The 14,716-nt window shown below is 38.8% G+C and overlaps 1 protein-coding gene across 4 annotated transcripts in view; it reads right to left on the bottom strand.

Annotated features, from left to right (window-relative positions):
• Positions 1-14,716, bottom strand: part of FBLN2 (fibulin 2) — a 152,255-nt gene that overhangs the window by 76,576 nt on the left and 60,963 nt on the right. The window lies entirely within an intron of this gene.

Genomic DNA, 14,716 nt, shown 5'->3' with positions numbered 1-14,716 from the left:
GAAAAGCAGGCAAAGCATGGGTGGGGGGGAGATCGCTTCACTCAGCTAGCGCCTAGTTAGGGCTGAAAAAAAGCTTCTAAAGAACAGCTGAGGGTCAGAGCATGGAGATCGCTTCACTCACCAGTGCCTCATTGGCGCCTTTTTAGGGCTGAAAAAAAGCTTCGAAAAAGCGACATTCAGAGTATAAGATGCACCCAAATTTTCAGCCTCTTTTAGGGGGAGGGGAATGCATCTTATACTCCGAAAAATACCATTTAGTCTACATTTTCATGAGACAATGGTTTTTAATGCTAAGCTTGAATGGAAGAGAAGGAAGACTCTGCAGATATTCCAAAGTACTTCAATTTTTCTTCTATCCTCAGGTTTAAAAAAGCATATTTCAAGTATAATGCAATTCCTGGTGATTTCAAGAACATATCCACATTATTTGCTTGATATCTCCTACTGCTATCTTTGGGGATGTTTTCATCACTTTCCCAATCAAACTAAAAGTCGTGGTATTTTTGGTGGTTTCCTATTTAAGTACTAACAGGCACTTGACTGAGAGACCATACATGAGAAATAATTCATTTCCATTCCTTTAGGACTTACTTTGGCAGGGAAACTGCATCACCGTTGGCTTTTAAAGAAATAAAGATTTCTGCTTACAGAGCTCCATTCATAAATACTGCTAAATTGGTTCCAGATAAGATGGGGCCAGCTAGTAGGATCATGTGACCTCAGTTCCTTTTTTTTAACCTGTTGCCTAAGGAAACAACTTCTGAATGTTTTTAAAATGGGATGAGAAAACAATGTATGAAGTCAAACCCTTATGTTTGTGGAACATTGTCATTATGCTTAGTTTTCATGCCACTAACAATGGCATTCCTTCTGATAGGAATATCAAACTTCTAGTTTATATTTAAGTCATTGTTCATTCTAAGTAGCCCTGGAGTTTAGATATACTTTCTGCTTTTTGATGCACCATTCTTTTTATTGCTTATAAACTTACGCAACAATCCATGGAAGTAATTTTGAAAGTTTATCCTAAAAAATAGATTTTTATCAATTATGCTTTCACTGAAAATATTTTCTGCTGTCTCATTTAGCCCATCAATGAACATTTTGATTCATGTGGAACATAATTTGTTACCTTGTCTAGTCTGATATTAATGCAGCTACTGCTACTCTCCAGCAACCTAAATATTAGCAACAGCAATGCCAGAAAGATTAGAAACCCATTCGTATTTAAACATTAATGGAAAGTGAACAAAAGAGGTAAATAACCACATGCAGTCATTCCTCAGGAGATTTGAATCACTGCCCAACTTACTGTTTCTGTATTGTGGTTCTGAGGATACTAAACAGGCTTTCTTCTGTTTAGTACTTCAAAAACACAAGTATCCTTGATCAAGCTAGCTGGTTTTCATAATGAAACCTGAATGCCACATAGTTTGAGAGTTGCCACAACTCTCAAATACAAAACCAGGATATCATTTGATGTACGAAAAGTGCCAGGAATATCTATCCTTTTTAACTAAAACTTGTCCAACGTCATCTCCTATCATAAAAGACATTGCATGGCATTTTTTTTTGTTCCATCCAACATCCAAAAATAGGAAGGAGACATTTTTGTTTTCATTCCTAAACCAATCTACCCTGTTTTATATATCTCCAACAATTTAGTATCATTTAGAAAGTTTACATACATACAAGGTGTCAGCATTCCAGAAAACCCCCCAGCTCCAAGTAAAGACTCTGAAGGAAGCATTTTTAAAGTTCTATTTACTAGAATAGGTAAACTGACACATCTGGGAAAACCCAGATGTGGGTTTTCCCTCAGTAAATCAAAACCCCCCAAACCATCCCTCAGTCCTCAGTCGATCACATGCTCCAAACAACCTCCGTCCCATCTTGAGACAGCATTCTGACCACTCCTTCTCCAGATGCAGGATCGCCCTGACCTTGACCAACAGGAAGAATGCTATTATGTCTGCAGACAACCCTTCTACTAAATCCCCCTTCCTACTTTCCCACACATGAGAAGGTGGCAGCATGAAGCTTCCGGCCTAATATGGCTTCCAAAGCTGACACAAGACATGACAATCACAAGACATGCATTCATGACAATCACATGATAAGCATTGTTATGTAGAGCACAAAAAAGGTAAGATAGTAACTCAACAAATAGAGATGTGAGCTAAGAGATGTGAACTAATATGTGAGCTAAGAATGTTTATTTACACACACTATTCACTACTGTTTACTGCTCCATATTGTTCCATCCTTGCAAACCATCCTAAATTTCACTATTTCCATCCACAAATTCATATATTGTGTTTTGTATTTTAAAGTACTAACCTCTTTTCTAGGTTCTTCTCAACTCCATCCAACCACATCCAACTTTCCTGGTCTTTCTTTTCTTTTCAACTCATTTACTCTTCCTTCTCGTATCTGCTGTGCAATTCAAGCCTCATTCAGTCTCTCCAAATGACAAACCACCTCAGTGTACTTTTTCCCATATATTGTTTGTTCACTTTTGTATTCAGTCCTCCGTCATTCAGCAGTCATACATTCTAGACTCAATCACATTGTGTAACAAAATTTCTTAAGTATCCCATTTCCACTGTTTTCAATTTACTTTTATGTTTTTCCTGATGTACAAAACTATTACTTCCACATAACAAAATAGGCTCTTAAACCCAACCAGTTTTGCTTCTTTTGACAAACATTCATTGCTTGCAACAAACCATATATTACCTCTTTACATTTGCTCCTTTTTTTATACTCCCCCATCTTTAGTCATTGTTCTATGCAGTACATAGTTTCATCTACTGTATATGTTCAATTGTTCACCATTTGCACGTAAATTGCAATCATTCATTCTTATTTGATACATTGATGTTCACATTCATAGTCTTCATTGCCTCATACAGTTTATCTAACATTTCCTGCAAATCATTCAAGTTCTAAGCCAACAATACAATAATATTTATCTATAAATAACTAAACCAAGGGGCATTCCACATCCTTTCTTACCCTCCCACTTCAAAGTTGAATTATTCATCAAACATTTAGTTTTTTCTCACAATGCTTTCATTTACCAATTGTATTATGTTCCGCCACTTTCAATTACATACTCACACAGAACATTGAATAACATTATAACAATTCAGTCCAATTCACTTTGTCATGTACTATCTCTAAAACTTTCTCTCTCACATCCATGCATTTCTCAGTATCCTGCTGAAAAGCAGAACTTGGTCTGTACGGCTCCCACCCGGCTTATGCTCCCCCCCTTTCCCCTTACAAATTCTACTCATTATCACTTTTCAATCAATCACCTTCCCAGGCCAACTTAATTTGCATTCACTCTGGTTGTTATTTCTTTTGTATAGGAAAATGGTAACAGCATACTTACAATCATTAGCTTTCACATAAGTTTAGTAAGTTGCACAGCCACTCCATGTTAACTGTACTCATATTTTTCAATTTCTGAAGTTATATAGGCCAGGTGGTAGTCATGGCAAGGGCCTTTGCACAACTGCGGGTTGTGCACCAGTTATGCCCTTTCCTGGACCAACAATCCCTACTCACAGTCACTCATGCTCTAGTCACTTCCCGTCTTGACTATTGCAATGTGCTCTACATGGGGCTGCCCTTGAAAAGCATCTGGAAACTCTAGTTGGTGCAAAATGCAGCGGCCTGCATGGTTTGTGCAGACCTCAGTGTGCACATGTATCACCTCTCCTGCGGGAGCTGCATTGGCTGCCAACTTGCTTCTGGGTACAATTCAAGGTGCAGGTTGTTACCTTTAAAGCCCTTAATGGCTTGGGACCAGGTTATCTGAGGGACCGTCTCTTGCCGGTAACATCTACCCGACCCATCAGAGCGGGGAGGCAGAAAATATTGTAGGTCCCATCCCCAGAGAAATACACTTCTGGGACCCAGAAGGGCCTTCTCCATAGTGGCCCTCTCTCTCTGGAACATCATTCCTCCAGAGATTAGAATGGCCCCCACTATAGCACTCTTCCAGATGGCGCTGAAGACCTGGTTCTGCCAGCGGGTCTGGGGAACCCAGAGCAGGATGGAGCCCATTAAATGGCTCGTGTGAGGTGTTGTCATAGGGGCGGGGGGTTATTTTATTATATTAATTTATTATATGACTCTTTTATTAGTTTTATTGTTTTTATATGAGGTTTTATATTCTGTAAACCGCCTTGAGTTGCCATGTGCGAATAGGCGACAATATAAATTCCCCAAATAAATTAAATAAATAAATAAATAAATGTCCTACCTCTGCAAATCTACAATTTTTCAAAATTGTCACAGCACATATGACTTCATCAATTTTGTCTTGAACACAAATATTTCTAGCATTTGTTTTAACTCCACTCTTTGAACATATTCTCATCAGTCCCATACAAATCTGTAAAGCATTCCTGTCACAGTTTCTTTAGTTTCATCCCAAATTTAGTTTCATCAGTTTTATTTCTTTAAATTCTTTTCACTCTGTGGAGGTTCCTTGTTTAGTCATCTACAATCATTAGAATTCACTCATTCCAAAACACGTTCCAAAGTCACATTTTCTCTGCATCTGTTGATCTTAATTGTTTCTTGTTCAGTTTCATTATGTTTTTGCAACTATCTTTTCCTGTGAATACATGTTGCATAATGCCTCTCATCCTCATCTTACAGTAATCATTCTCCTCTATGTATATTTGCTTGTTGTTGTTTATTTTCCAAATACATCCTTTCTTACCCTCTGATTTCCTGTTTTCTGCATTTTATTACTCTAGAATAGAACTGGAAGAGATCTTGGAGGGACCTTGGAGGGACTTTGGAGGTCTTCTAGTCCAGCCCCCTGATCAAGCAGGAGAACCTGCTTGATCAGGATGGGGAGGAACAGGCTCAAGCTCAACCCTTCCAAGACTGAGTGGCTGTGGCTTCCGGCATCCCGATATAGTCAGTTGATTCCATCACTGACTATTGGGGGCAAGTCGTTGGCCCCCACAGAGAGGGCTCGCAATCTGGGAGTCCTCCTGGATATGCAGCTGTCCCCGGAGGAACATCTGACGGCTGTAACCAGGGGGACTTTTTGTCAGGTTCGCCTGATTCGCCAGTTGCGGCCCTTTCTTGATCGGGATTCCCTGTGCACAGTCACTCATGCCCTCGTCACCTCTCGCCTTGACTACTGCAACGCTCTCTACATGGGGCTCCCCTTGAGGAGCACCCGGAGGCTCCAGCTGGTCCAGAACGCAGCAGCGCGGGTAGTGACGGGAGCCGCATGTCGCTCCCATGTAACACCGCTCCTGCGTGAGCTGCACTGGCTCCCGGTGGTCTTCCGGGTGCGCTTCAATGTGTTGGTTATCACCTTTAAAGCGCTCCATGGCATAGGGCCTAGCTATCTTCGAGACCGCCTGCTGCTACCAATGACCTCCCATCGACCCGTGCGCTCCCACAGAGAGGGCCTCCTCGGGGTGCCATCAGCCAAACAGTGCAGGCTGGTGACCCCCAGGGGGAGGGCCTTCTCTGTGGGGGCACCTACCCTCTGGAATCAGCTGCCCCCAGAGATAAGGAGAATCCAAGACCTCAGTGACTTCCGCCGTGTCCTTAAAACCCATTTTTTTAAGCAAGCCGGGCTGGCTTAAGAAGAAATTTTTAAATGTTTTAATTGGTAGTGAGTTTTAATTGGGCCAAATTTATATATCTTTTAATTGTTTTTTAATATTTGTATTGCATGTTTTTTAATTTTGGCTGTACACCGCCCTGAGTCCTCAGGGAGAAGGGTGGTATAGAAATTTAAAATAAATAAAATAAAACCTATACCATTTCAGACAAGTGACTGACCAGTCTCTTCTTAAAAACTTCCAGTGATGAAGCGCCCATGATTTCTGAAGGCAAGCTGCACTTTTCTATTAAGTATTTTCTTCTGATATATGCCTAAGGCTTAAGTGTGAATTTCTAATAAGTATGAAAGAATTATCTCCCTCCTAATTACTTGGATCACCTATTTATGTCTAAAGTTTTATAACAAAGGGGAAATAAAAGGAAAACAGCCTGCCTACCTGCTTGCCTGCCTGCCTGCCTGCCTGCCTGTTGTGCAGAAAAGACATTAGTCATTGTTAACTTGTCTTGGGAGTTAATAATTGTCTCACGCTCCTGAAATATCTCCATCCTTGGGGTTATTGGTAAACAGTGGTATATGTGGCAATCTACCCTTTAGCTAATATCACAAACAACAAGGCGATGCTGAAATGCAGCTGGAGGCCAAGAATTTCTTTGTGGCATCAACTATGAAAAGCTTCAACAGGAAAAAGCATAACTAGGCTCATATGTTAGTCATGCTTACCTTGCAATGAAATAAATGGGATTTCAGCATTCTTGTTTTGGTTTTGCTTAGAGAAGGAAACAATGCAGTCCTCAGCTGGATGCATTACAGCCACAGATAAACAATAGCATGTGAAATGTCACTTCATAAATACTTTTCGAATACCCCGAGGAGTTTATTTTTTTTTTTACTTCATTCTAATCTTACTCAGAATAGGGCTGTCTGCTGATACTGAATGGCACCCCAACATTTAACAATGCTGCAGGTGAACAATGTAAGGGTTTGGGGGTTTTTTTTAAAGCAAGAGTTCCATACTGCAAATCTGATTATACAGTGGAGAGAAAAATGAATAAAAATAATCCAAAACCCTTTAATAAGCATTCAGAGAAATAAATATATGTGGTATGGGTTGGATTTTTCGTTTGGGTTTTTTTATTCATACAGCATTAACTAACATTTACTAGAAAACTTGCTAGTTACCCAAAACCCGGGATAGTTCCCACAAATGCATGAAATAGTTTATACTTACCATGGCAAGTATTTTAATTTCAAGATGTTCCTTATAGCCTTTTTATGGTTGTTCAGAGTTCTTTGCAATGGTCAAAGTCCTGTTTTGGTGGGGATTAGTAGCTGTGAATGTTCTATGTCATACAGACATAGAATGCTGCCTCCAAAGCCCAGTGCCAATGAACCTTTTCCCATGACTGGACAGTCAATTACCTGATTATCTTCTTCTCATTCTCCATAATGTCCATCCTGTGCTTTATATAGAGGTTTCTTTTAGAAATGTCAATTTTGCACCAATAGCATTTACTTTTCTGCATTGCAAGAATGTTGGTCATGAGATCATTTCTGCGACCTTCTGACAAGCAAAGTCAATGGGGAAGCCAGATGCATTTAATAACCATGTTACTAATTTAACAACTGCAGTGATTCACTTAACAAATGTAATAAGAAAAGTCATAAAAATGGGGCAAAACTCACTTAACAAATTTTTCACTTAGTGTTCTGATCCAGCCTTTCCTTGTCCCAAAAAACCCCTCTTTATTTAACTATTGTGAATTCATGGAATTCACTCACAGAAAAGCCCAGGCAATACTCCTTCCAAGGGTTAATTGCAATATCAGTCCTTGGATAATTGCCAGGCCTACAGCTTCCAGTAGCAAAGCTGTATATTAATTCCTGGCAAGACCAGCATGTTCAACCCATAGCCCATGGGCCACATGTTATCCTGGATGGCTAGGAAAACAGCCCCACAAGATTATGTGATTTACATATATGAAATACATTATGTATTTTATATGCAGCAGAAGACAAATCCTCTTTACTCAATGTGGCCCAAGCAAGCCAAAAGGTTGGACACCCATGATTTAGGTTTCAATTTTTTTTACTACCGGTTCTGTGGGTGTGGCTTGGTGGGCGTGGCAGGGGAAGGATACTGTAAAATCTCCATTCCCTCCTCAATCCAGGGGAAGGTTACTGCAAAATCCCCATTTCCTCCTGATCAGCTGGGACTCTGGAGGCAGAGAATAGATGGGGGCAGGGCCAGACAGAATTTTTACTACCACTTCTCCGAACCGCTCAAAATTTCCGCTACCGGTTCTCCAGAACCTGCTACCGGTTCTCCAGAACCTGCTGAAACCCACCTCTGATTTAGACAGAAGATAAAATCTTTTTTGTCTCATTCTTGGAAATATGTAATATATAGCAAGGCCTCAAACTGTAGTCTCAGCATTTGTGAGTTTGTTGATGGGAAACAAAATCAAAATCAGGTTGATGTGGTGCAATGAGAAAATATTTACTTACAAAGCCCAGGAACCCCTGAAGGCCAGTACATTTCATTAAAAATATGTTTTGAGACAATGATTGTCCCAAGGTCACTGTTTGAGGCATCAAAGCAGCAGTTTCTAAACAGAACTGAAGAAGATGTCAAACTTTCTTCAACAGTACAAACTAAAAAGCAGGCACTGCTTAGGTTCAGTTCAAAGGTATAGACATGGTACATGTTCATTCTACACTAAAGCAAATAAACATAAAATCAATACCAGCTAACTACTGAAGCTTTCTCTGTTTATTAGCTCCTGTAATCAATGTTTGTGCACGATTTTGGGAATAGTTTCTGGATTAATGAAAAAGTTGAGAGCCTTAAGTTGTTCTTTGATTCTTTTAACTAGGAGAGCTCTTAAATCCCCAGGAAATCATTGTGGCTTGAGCTGTAATTGCTATTAGACTTCATGTGAGAGGGATGGCTAGGAGAGATGGAAGTAATCAACACATTTTTGTTGATTTTTGTTCTCCTTAAAATTCAATATTGTGGTCTGAACTGGAAGGCCTGTTAGTTATAGACAAAGTAAAGAAATTATAAGTAAATAGAGAAAATGTACATGTGTGTGTATGTGCATATATACACATTGTATATTTATACAATCATTGCTTACACAGCCTTAATAAAATATATATAGAGAATGCCATATACACTCTGGTATGTTCCAGAATGGAACAATTTGGTGCAGCCAACTTGCCGTGGTCAACTTGGCATGGCCAACTCAGCACAGCCAACTTGCTGCAGTACAATGTGCTGTGGCCAGTTCACTGCAAGATAACTTGCTGCCCGATATTTCAACAATTGGCCATGGCAAGTTGGCCACAAGTTGGCTGCAATGAGTTGGACATACCAAGTTGACCACATTGAGTTGTCATAGGCCCAGCACTTTCTAGGTAGGCTGAGGTACATCTTCAAGTATTCTGACTTCAGACCAGTTAATAATAACCTAAGATATTTTTTCTAAAGTGAAGGTTGGGTTCATTAATTTATGCAACCAAAGTACTTCTACCAAGACAGTACTTCTATTAGGTCTTATTCAAAAGAAAAGGATTGCTTTTATGAGGTAGGGTAGATTCTATTTTAAAATATTTGAATTAATTTTGTATATATGCCACTTTTCAAGAATGGTACTCAAATCAGGTAACCATAAATCATAATATAATTAAAGATATAATTAAATTATCTCTGAATGAAAGCATATTTGCTGCTTGGCAAAAAAAAAAAAAGTCTTCTAAGTATTTGCAAAAGGATGGAGGCATGATCCAAAAGTGAGCACTTCCAGCATTAAGAAAGACTGTATCAGAAAGAAGTTCCTGGGGAATAAGGAAACTTTCCTATCTAAAAAGTTTCATAACTTTTTGATTATTTGTCATAATCTCATGCAACTGGAGCCCAATAAGGAGGGATGCATTGACAAGTTTTTGGTTAGAATAAATTGCTCATTTGCAACTGGTTTATCTTATTGTTCCATCATGAGATCAGGATCTTATAGCGGTCTCTGCAATCCTGATTTAGCATCTTAGACACATTTTTCCTAGATGTAGAATATATCACTGAGGAGCCAGCTATTCTGACCCAGCCTTAGCAGAACCAGGAAACAGACTCCTAGTTCCAAAAATCCCCCCTCTTTATTTAGCTACTGTGAATTCATGGAATTACAATAGCTGATAACAGACCTTATCAGTCCTTGGATAATTGCCAGGCCAAGAGCTTCCAGTTGCAAAGCTGTAAATTAATTCCTAGCAAGAAGTCTCGGAGGCAGGAACCACAATAAGCAAAGAAATACGAACTGTTGTGTCCTGCAACCACCACTCCCCTTTTGCTTCTATTTATTTCCCATCCTGGGAGGGGCCATTCAGCGTCCACATTGTGTCTTTCTTCCCGAGTCAATTCCTGTGTCTCAGTTGTTCTCCTCTACTGACAGCTCTGTGTATACGCGCATCTGGAACAGGCCCCAACTGTTCTTCTTCCCCACTTTTCTCTGACTCCAAAGGCAGCTGGGAAATGTCGGAGGCAGAGCATCCATCAGAGCCTTCCCCAGACTCCAGGACTGGCCCAAAATTCCTCCCCAACCTCCTCATCATCTGAGTCTGCCGCCAGTTCTGCTGGCAGCTGGCGGGCCACAACACCAGCTCTCCCCAATAGGACAACCCCATAACATTTGGGCCAGCAGAAGATGCCTGCTACGGATCTCATCTGCTGAGGAATGAGGCAAGATCAAGAAGATCTGTGACCTCCATCTTGATGGAAAAATCTACCGCCAGAGGTAAGAACTGCCTTCTCCCTTTTGGCCTTCTGGAAGTGTATTAAAACCTGGCTTTGCCAATTGGCCGGGGGGCCATGGCGGGTGTTCACTGCTAGAGGTGGCTGATGGCATAGGAAGACCTCATCCCTGTCCCATCTGCCTCTCAGCCTGCTTAATTTCAATTTTAGTACAGTTTTTAACAATATTCTAATCTCTGTAGTCTTTTTAAATGTTTAAATATTTTAATTATTTTTTAATTGTTTTATAGCTATACTACCACTATAAAATCTCATGATGTATGTTTGCGGGAATGGAGGGGAGAAGGCATCTTACACGTTGTATTCACAATGGTTATAGAAACTTGTAATATAATTAGATGTAATATTTATTAATTTGTGCAATTTATCTTCTGTGGATAAATCCTCATGGACTCTATGAAAGCATTTACATTTTTATTGGATTAACTGAACAAAAAAAAAAAAAACTCCAAATAATGTTACAGATATAGCCATGGCAAATCTAAGATTTTTTTAGAAAAATTGCATATAAATATTCTTTTTGAAATGTCTGGCACTATATAACTTAGATACTGTTGTACAAGTGCATCTGTCAATTTAAAGGTTTTTTGTGTGCTATGAGTATGCATCTATGAGCTGTTTTCAATCAAATGATGGTTTTGAATGGTAACTAAAAAATGGCTACATAAAATAGCCACTATTCCTTTTTCCAGTTAATATGCATTCTTTGGTACCTAAGGGTAAAAAGCAAAACATGAGGGTGAAATATTCTATGCATCTCATTCATAGGGTGAAAATTTTGGGAATAGGCACTTGCAAATGGGAAGTGGAGGTAGGGCTGGCTGTCAGATACTCTAGGAGACAGTTCTGTTTAAACAGATGCTGTGTCACCATGGTGATCTTACAAATACATAAACTTGCCACCTATTAAGAACATTTCACTAAGAGTCTTGCAAGAGAATTGCAATATGTGCTTGAATCTGCAGCTTTGGAATGAAGGCAAGCATGAGATAAGAAGTGACCTCACATCTATTATTCAGTTCTGGAGGCACTCTTGTCTTCCTTAATGAAATGTCAAACATGCATAACAGCAAATCAAATATTATTCTATGCAAAACAAAACAAAACAAAACCCAACAGACCCTAGTGTGGTACATATCAGAGCTTGTATTTTACTTTTTTAAATTTGATATCTTATTTATCTTTAAAGAATGTACAAGCTTAAAAAATGGAAAAATGCTCTGAAGATTGAAGCATAACTCACCTGCAAAAAATAGCTCTATATACAGCCAGCTCTGGGGTAATTTTTCCTAGAGTTCAATAACGCATGGCCTTGTGGATGATTCCAGAATGGTACTACTATATTCAACTCCAAAAGAATGACACCTTGAAACCAGTGAGATGGGATTTGATATCACAAGTCAATTGAAAGGATAGATGTAAGTGTCTGGAATTGAATTGTGCACAACTTTTGCTTGGATTGATTGCCATGTTTTCTGTTTAGGTCAGCAATGTGTCAATGAACAAATATGGCATTCTTTAAAGGTAAAGGTAAATGTTTCCCCTATCCAATCACTTCTGACTCTAGGGGGTGAGATGCTCATCTCCGTTTCTTAGGCAAAAAAGCCACTGTTGTCCAAAGACATTTCTGTGGTCATGTGGCCAGGATTACTATACGTCAAGTTGCACAGAATACTGTTACCTTCCCATCCAAGTGATACCTATTTATCTACTTGCATTTGCATGCTTTCAAACTGCTGAGTGGAGCTGAGGCAATTAATAGGAGCTCACCCTGTGATGCGACACTTGGGTCTTGAACTCAGGCTTTCCAGATGACAAGCTCAGCCATCCCTAACCCTAACCCTTTGACTTTCTTTAGTGTTTTAGAATAGATAACGGTGAAAATGAATATATCTTTCTGTATATTCTATCCAGAGGTGGGATACACTTACCTTCCCTACTGGTTCGTAAATGTGAGCGCACACGTGAACATGCTCACTTTGCTTGTGCATGTGCACGGCCTTCTGCACATGTGCAGTAGTCGTGCAATACATCCGGGCAGGTGGGTGGAGCCTCCCACAGTCGCTGCTACCGGTTCACATGATCCGGACAGAATCCCACCACTGATTCTATCTCAAAAATATACATGATTTAAATAATATTTCCTTTTCCTATAAAGTATTACAAACTCTGCTGAATTGGAAGACATTTGAATCAGCTTGCAGCCTGATGGCATTGTGAAGCCACAAACAGAACATGCTTGCATTAGAAGGCCGTCCACTGTTCCCCAAGAATTGCTATGTTGCCTTTTTTAACCAATATAGAGTCTTTAGGTAAAAGTCATTGTCACTTTATCCTTCGAAAAGTGAGACTGCCATCTTCTAAGCCACTCAGGTTGGTAGGGATATCTGTATATTTAATGAATTCTCTCACTATCTGTACACTTTTTTAAAAAAGAAGTTATCCCCTCCCACATTTATCCCTGGCCTTTGAGGGGCTTACTTATTTTCTATTTAAATAGAAGTGAATTAAATAAATGAATTAAATCTATGTAGTATGATCCTTTTCCAATCATGTAGTCGAAGTTCCCTATTTCTATGAATTTAAACATCATATTTTATTAGATTTAGACTCATTTTATCCTTACAAGCACACAGTGCTAGTTTATCAATCTGCTCAAAAGTCCATGGCAAATTTTTTTTTTTTTTTTAATAAATGGAAAGTAAGTGTTTTCAGCATTGGATGGATTAAATTTCAAATATTTTCATTTAAAAATGATTATGTTTTCTATGATTGCTTTCCTGATGGATTGTGCCTAAAAGCAATATGGAAAAATACAGAATAGCTGTTCTTGTATAGGACTCAGATTTCTGCTCCCTCTAATTCTATGTCAATTCTCAAGTGAGTGTATGATGCACATGAAGAAAACCAAAGTCAAAAGGTTGCACAACATTTTGAAAAAAGTCAGAGTTAGAGAACAGAAGTCTTTTTGTTTTATTTAAGTCTCATTGTTATGTGTGATTAAAATCCAAAATCTCACAATTGTACTTGGTGTCCATTCTCTCTCTCTCTCTCTCTCTCTCATCCAATTTATATCCCACTGAAATATTTCTTTTCCTTGAAAGCATGCTAAACCAAGAACTTCAAGTTCTGTTTGGCTAATTTCTGGGTTTTTGTTGTATTTCTGATATGAAGGCAAAATAGTTTGGTGGTGCAGATATAACCATTACTGCGACTTCTAAAAAAAAAATCCATTTTTTTCTGAACTCCCAAGACCCTTCCACATTATCCCCTTCTATTCCTCAAACTATACATATAAAAGTTCAGAGTTAAAGGAAAATAAACTTTCATGTACTGCCACACAGAGATCAGTAACCTTTGGCCTCACTACCCAACTTATGAGGCAGTTACCTGGATGGAAAATGGAGGAGGAGGAAGAGGAGGAGGAGGAGGAGGGTTGAAATTTATTGCCTAAGAAAAGAAGCAAAATGGTTATCCCATTCCACATACAAAAGTGGACCGTTTTGTTAAACGAATCTTGCTTCAAAGTAATAGACAGCATCCTATTTACAAGAGGACAGCTACCTAATAAAGAGAGCATATAGGGCAATAAGCTATACTACTCTGACAGTTGCCCACCTCTCATCCTAGCTCTTAGTCCTAGTATCTACCTCTCTCTCCTTTTAGTCCAGTCATCTGATATTCTCTTAGATATTGGCCATTGTCAAGTCTAGTGATATGGAAGATACTATTCTTTTATCTGTTACCAGTGTTAACAATTTATTTAGAAAATATAAGATACCTCATGCTTTTCCCTATGAAGTGAAGGAACTATTATTCTTTCCTTTCCCTAAGGCAACAAACTGTTTTGGATGAGTCGTTGCTTACAGGTCAAATTACAGTGCAACATATGCAATGAAAGAACACTATAAATAAAACAAATAGGCAAATCAAGCCAAAGTTTCCAGAAACAGCTACAGGAAAGGAGCAATTTGTAGCAAAAGGCAGAACAAAAAATTCCCCACTTTAATCCATTATTAATATGACCATAGTCAGGAAAATGAATGTAATCTTATATAATATTTATTAAGAGCCACTCCTATACTGTCATACCTTCTAAGCTATAAAACAAAGAGAATTCTTTCTGTACTGCCACAGATTTATAAATGTTTTCCTTAATGGTGTCACTTTATTAGCTGAAGGAAAAGACCTAGAGGAAATAAAAAATGTAAAGTGAAAAATCCCAGTTAATATGAAATATGAAGAAGTCAAAAGTAATATCAACCTGCATGCTTAATGAATATATTGTTGATTCAAAG

This window comes from Pantherophis guttatus, chromosome 2 (assembly GCF_059756535.1).
Source record: "Pantherophis guttatus breed Tessera chromosome 2, ASM5975653v1, whole genome shotgun sequence".
Taxonomy (NCBI): Eukaryota; Metazoa; Chordata; class Lepidosauria; order Squamata; family Colubridae; genus Pantherophis; species Pantherophis guttatus.
This window is presented reverse-complemented; position numbering and strand designations above follow the sequence as displayed.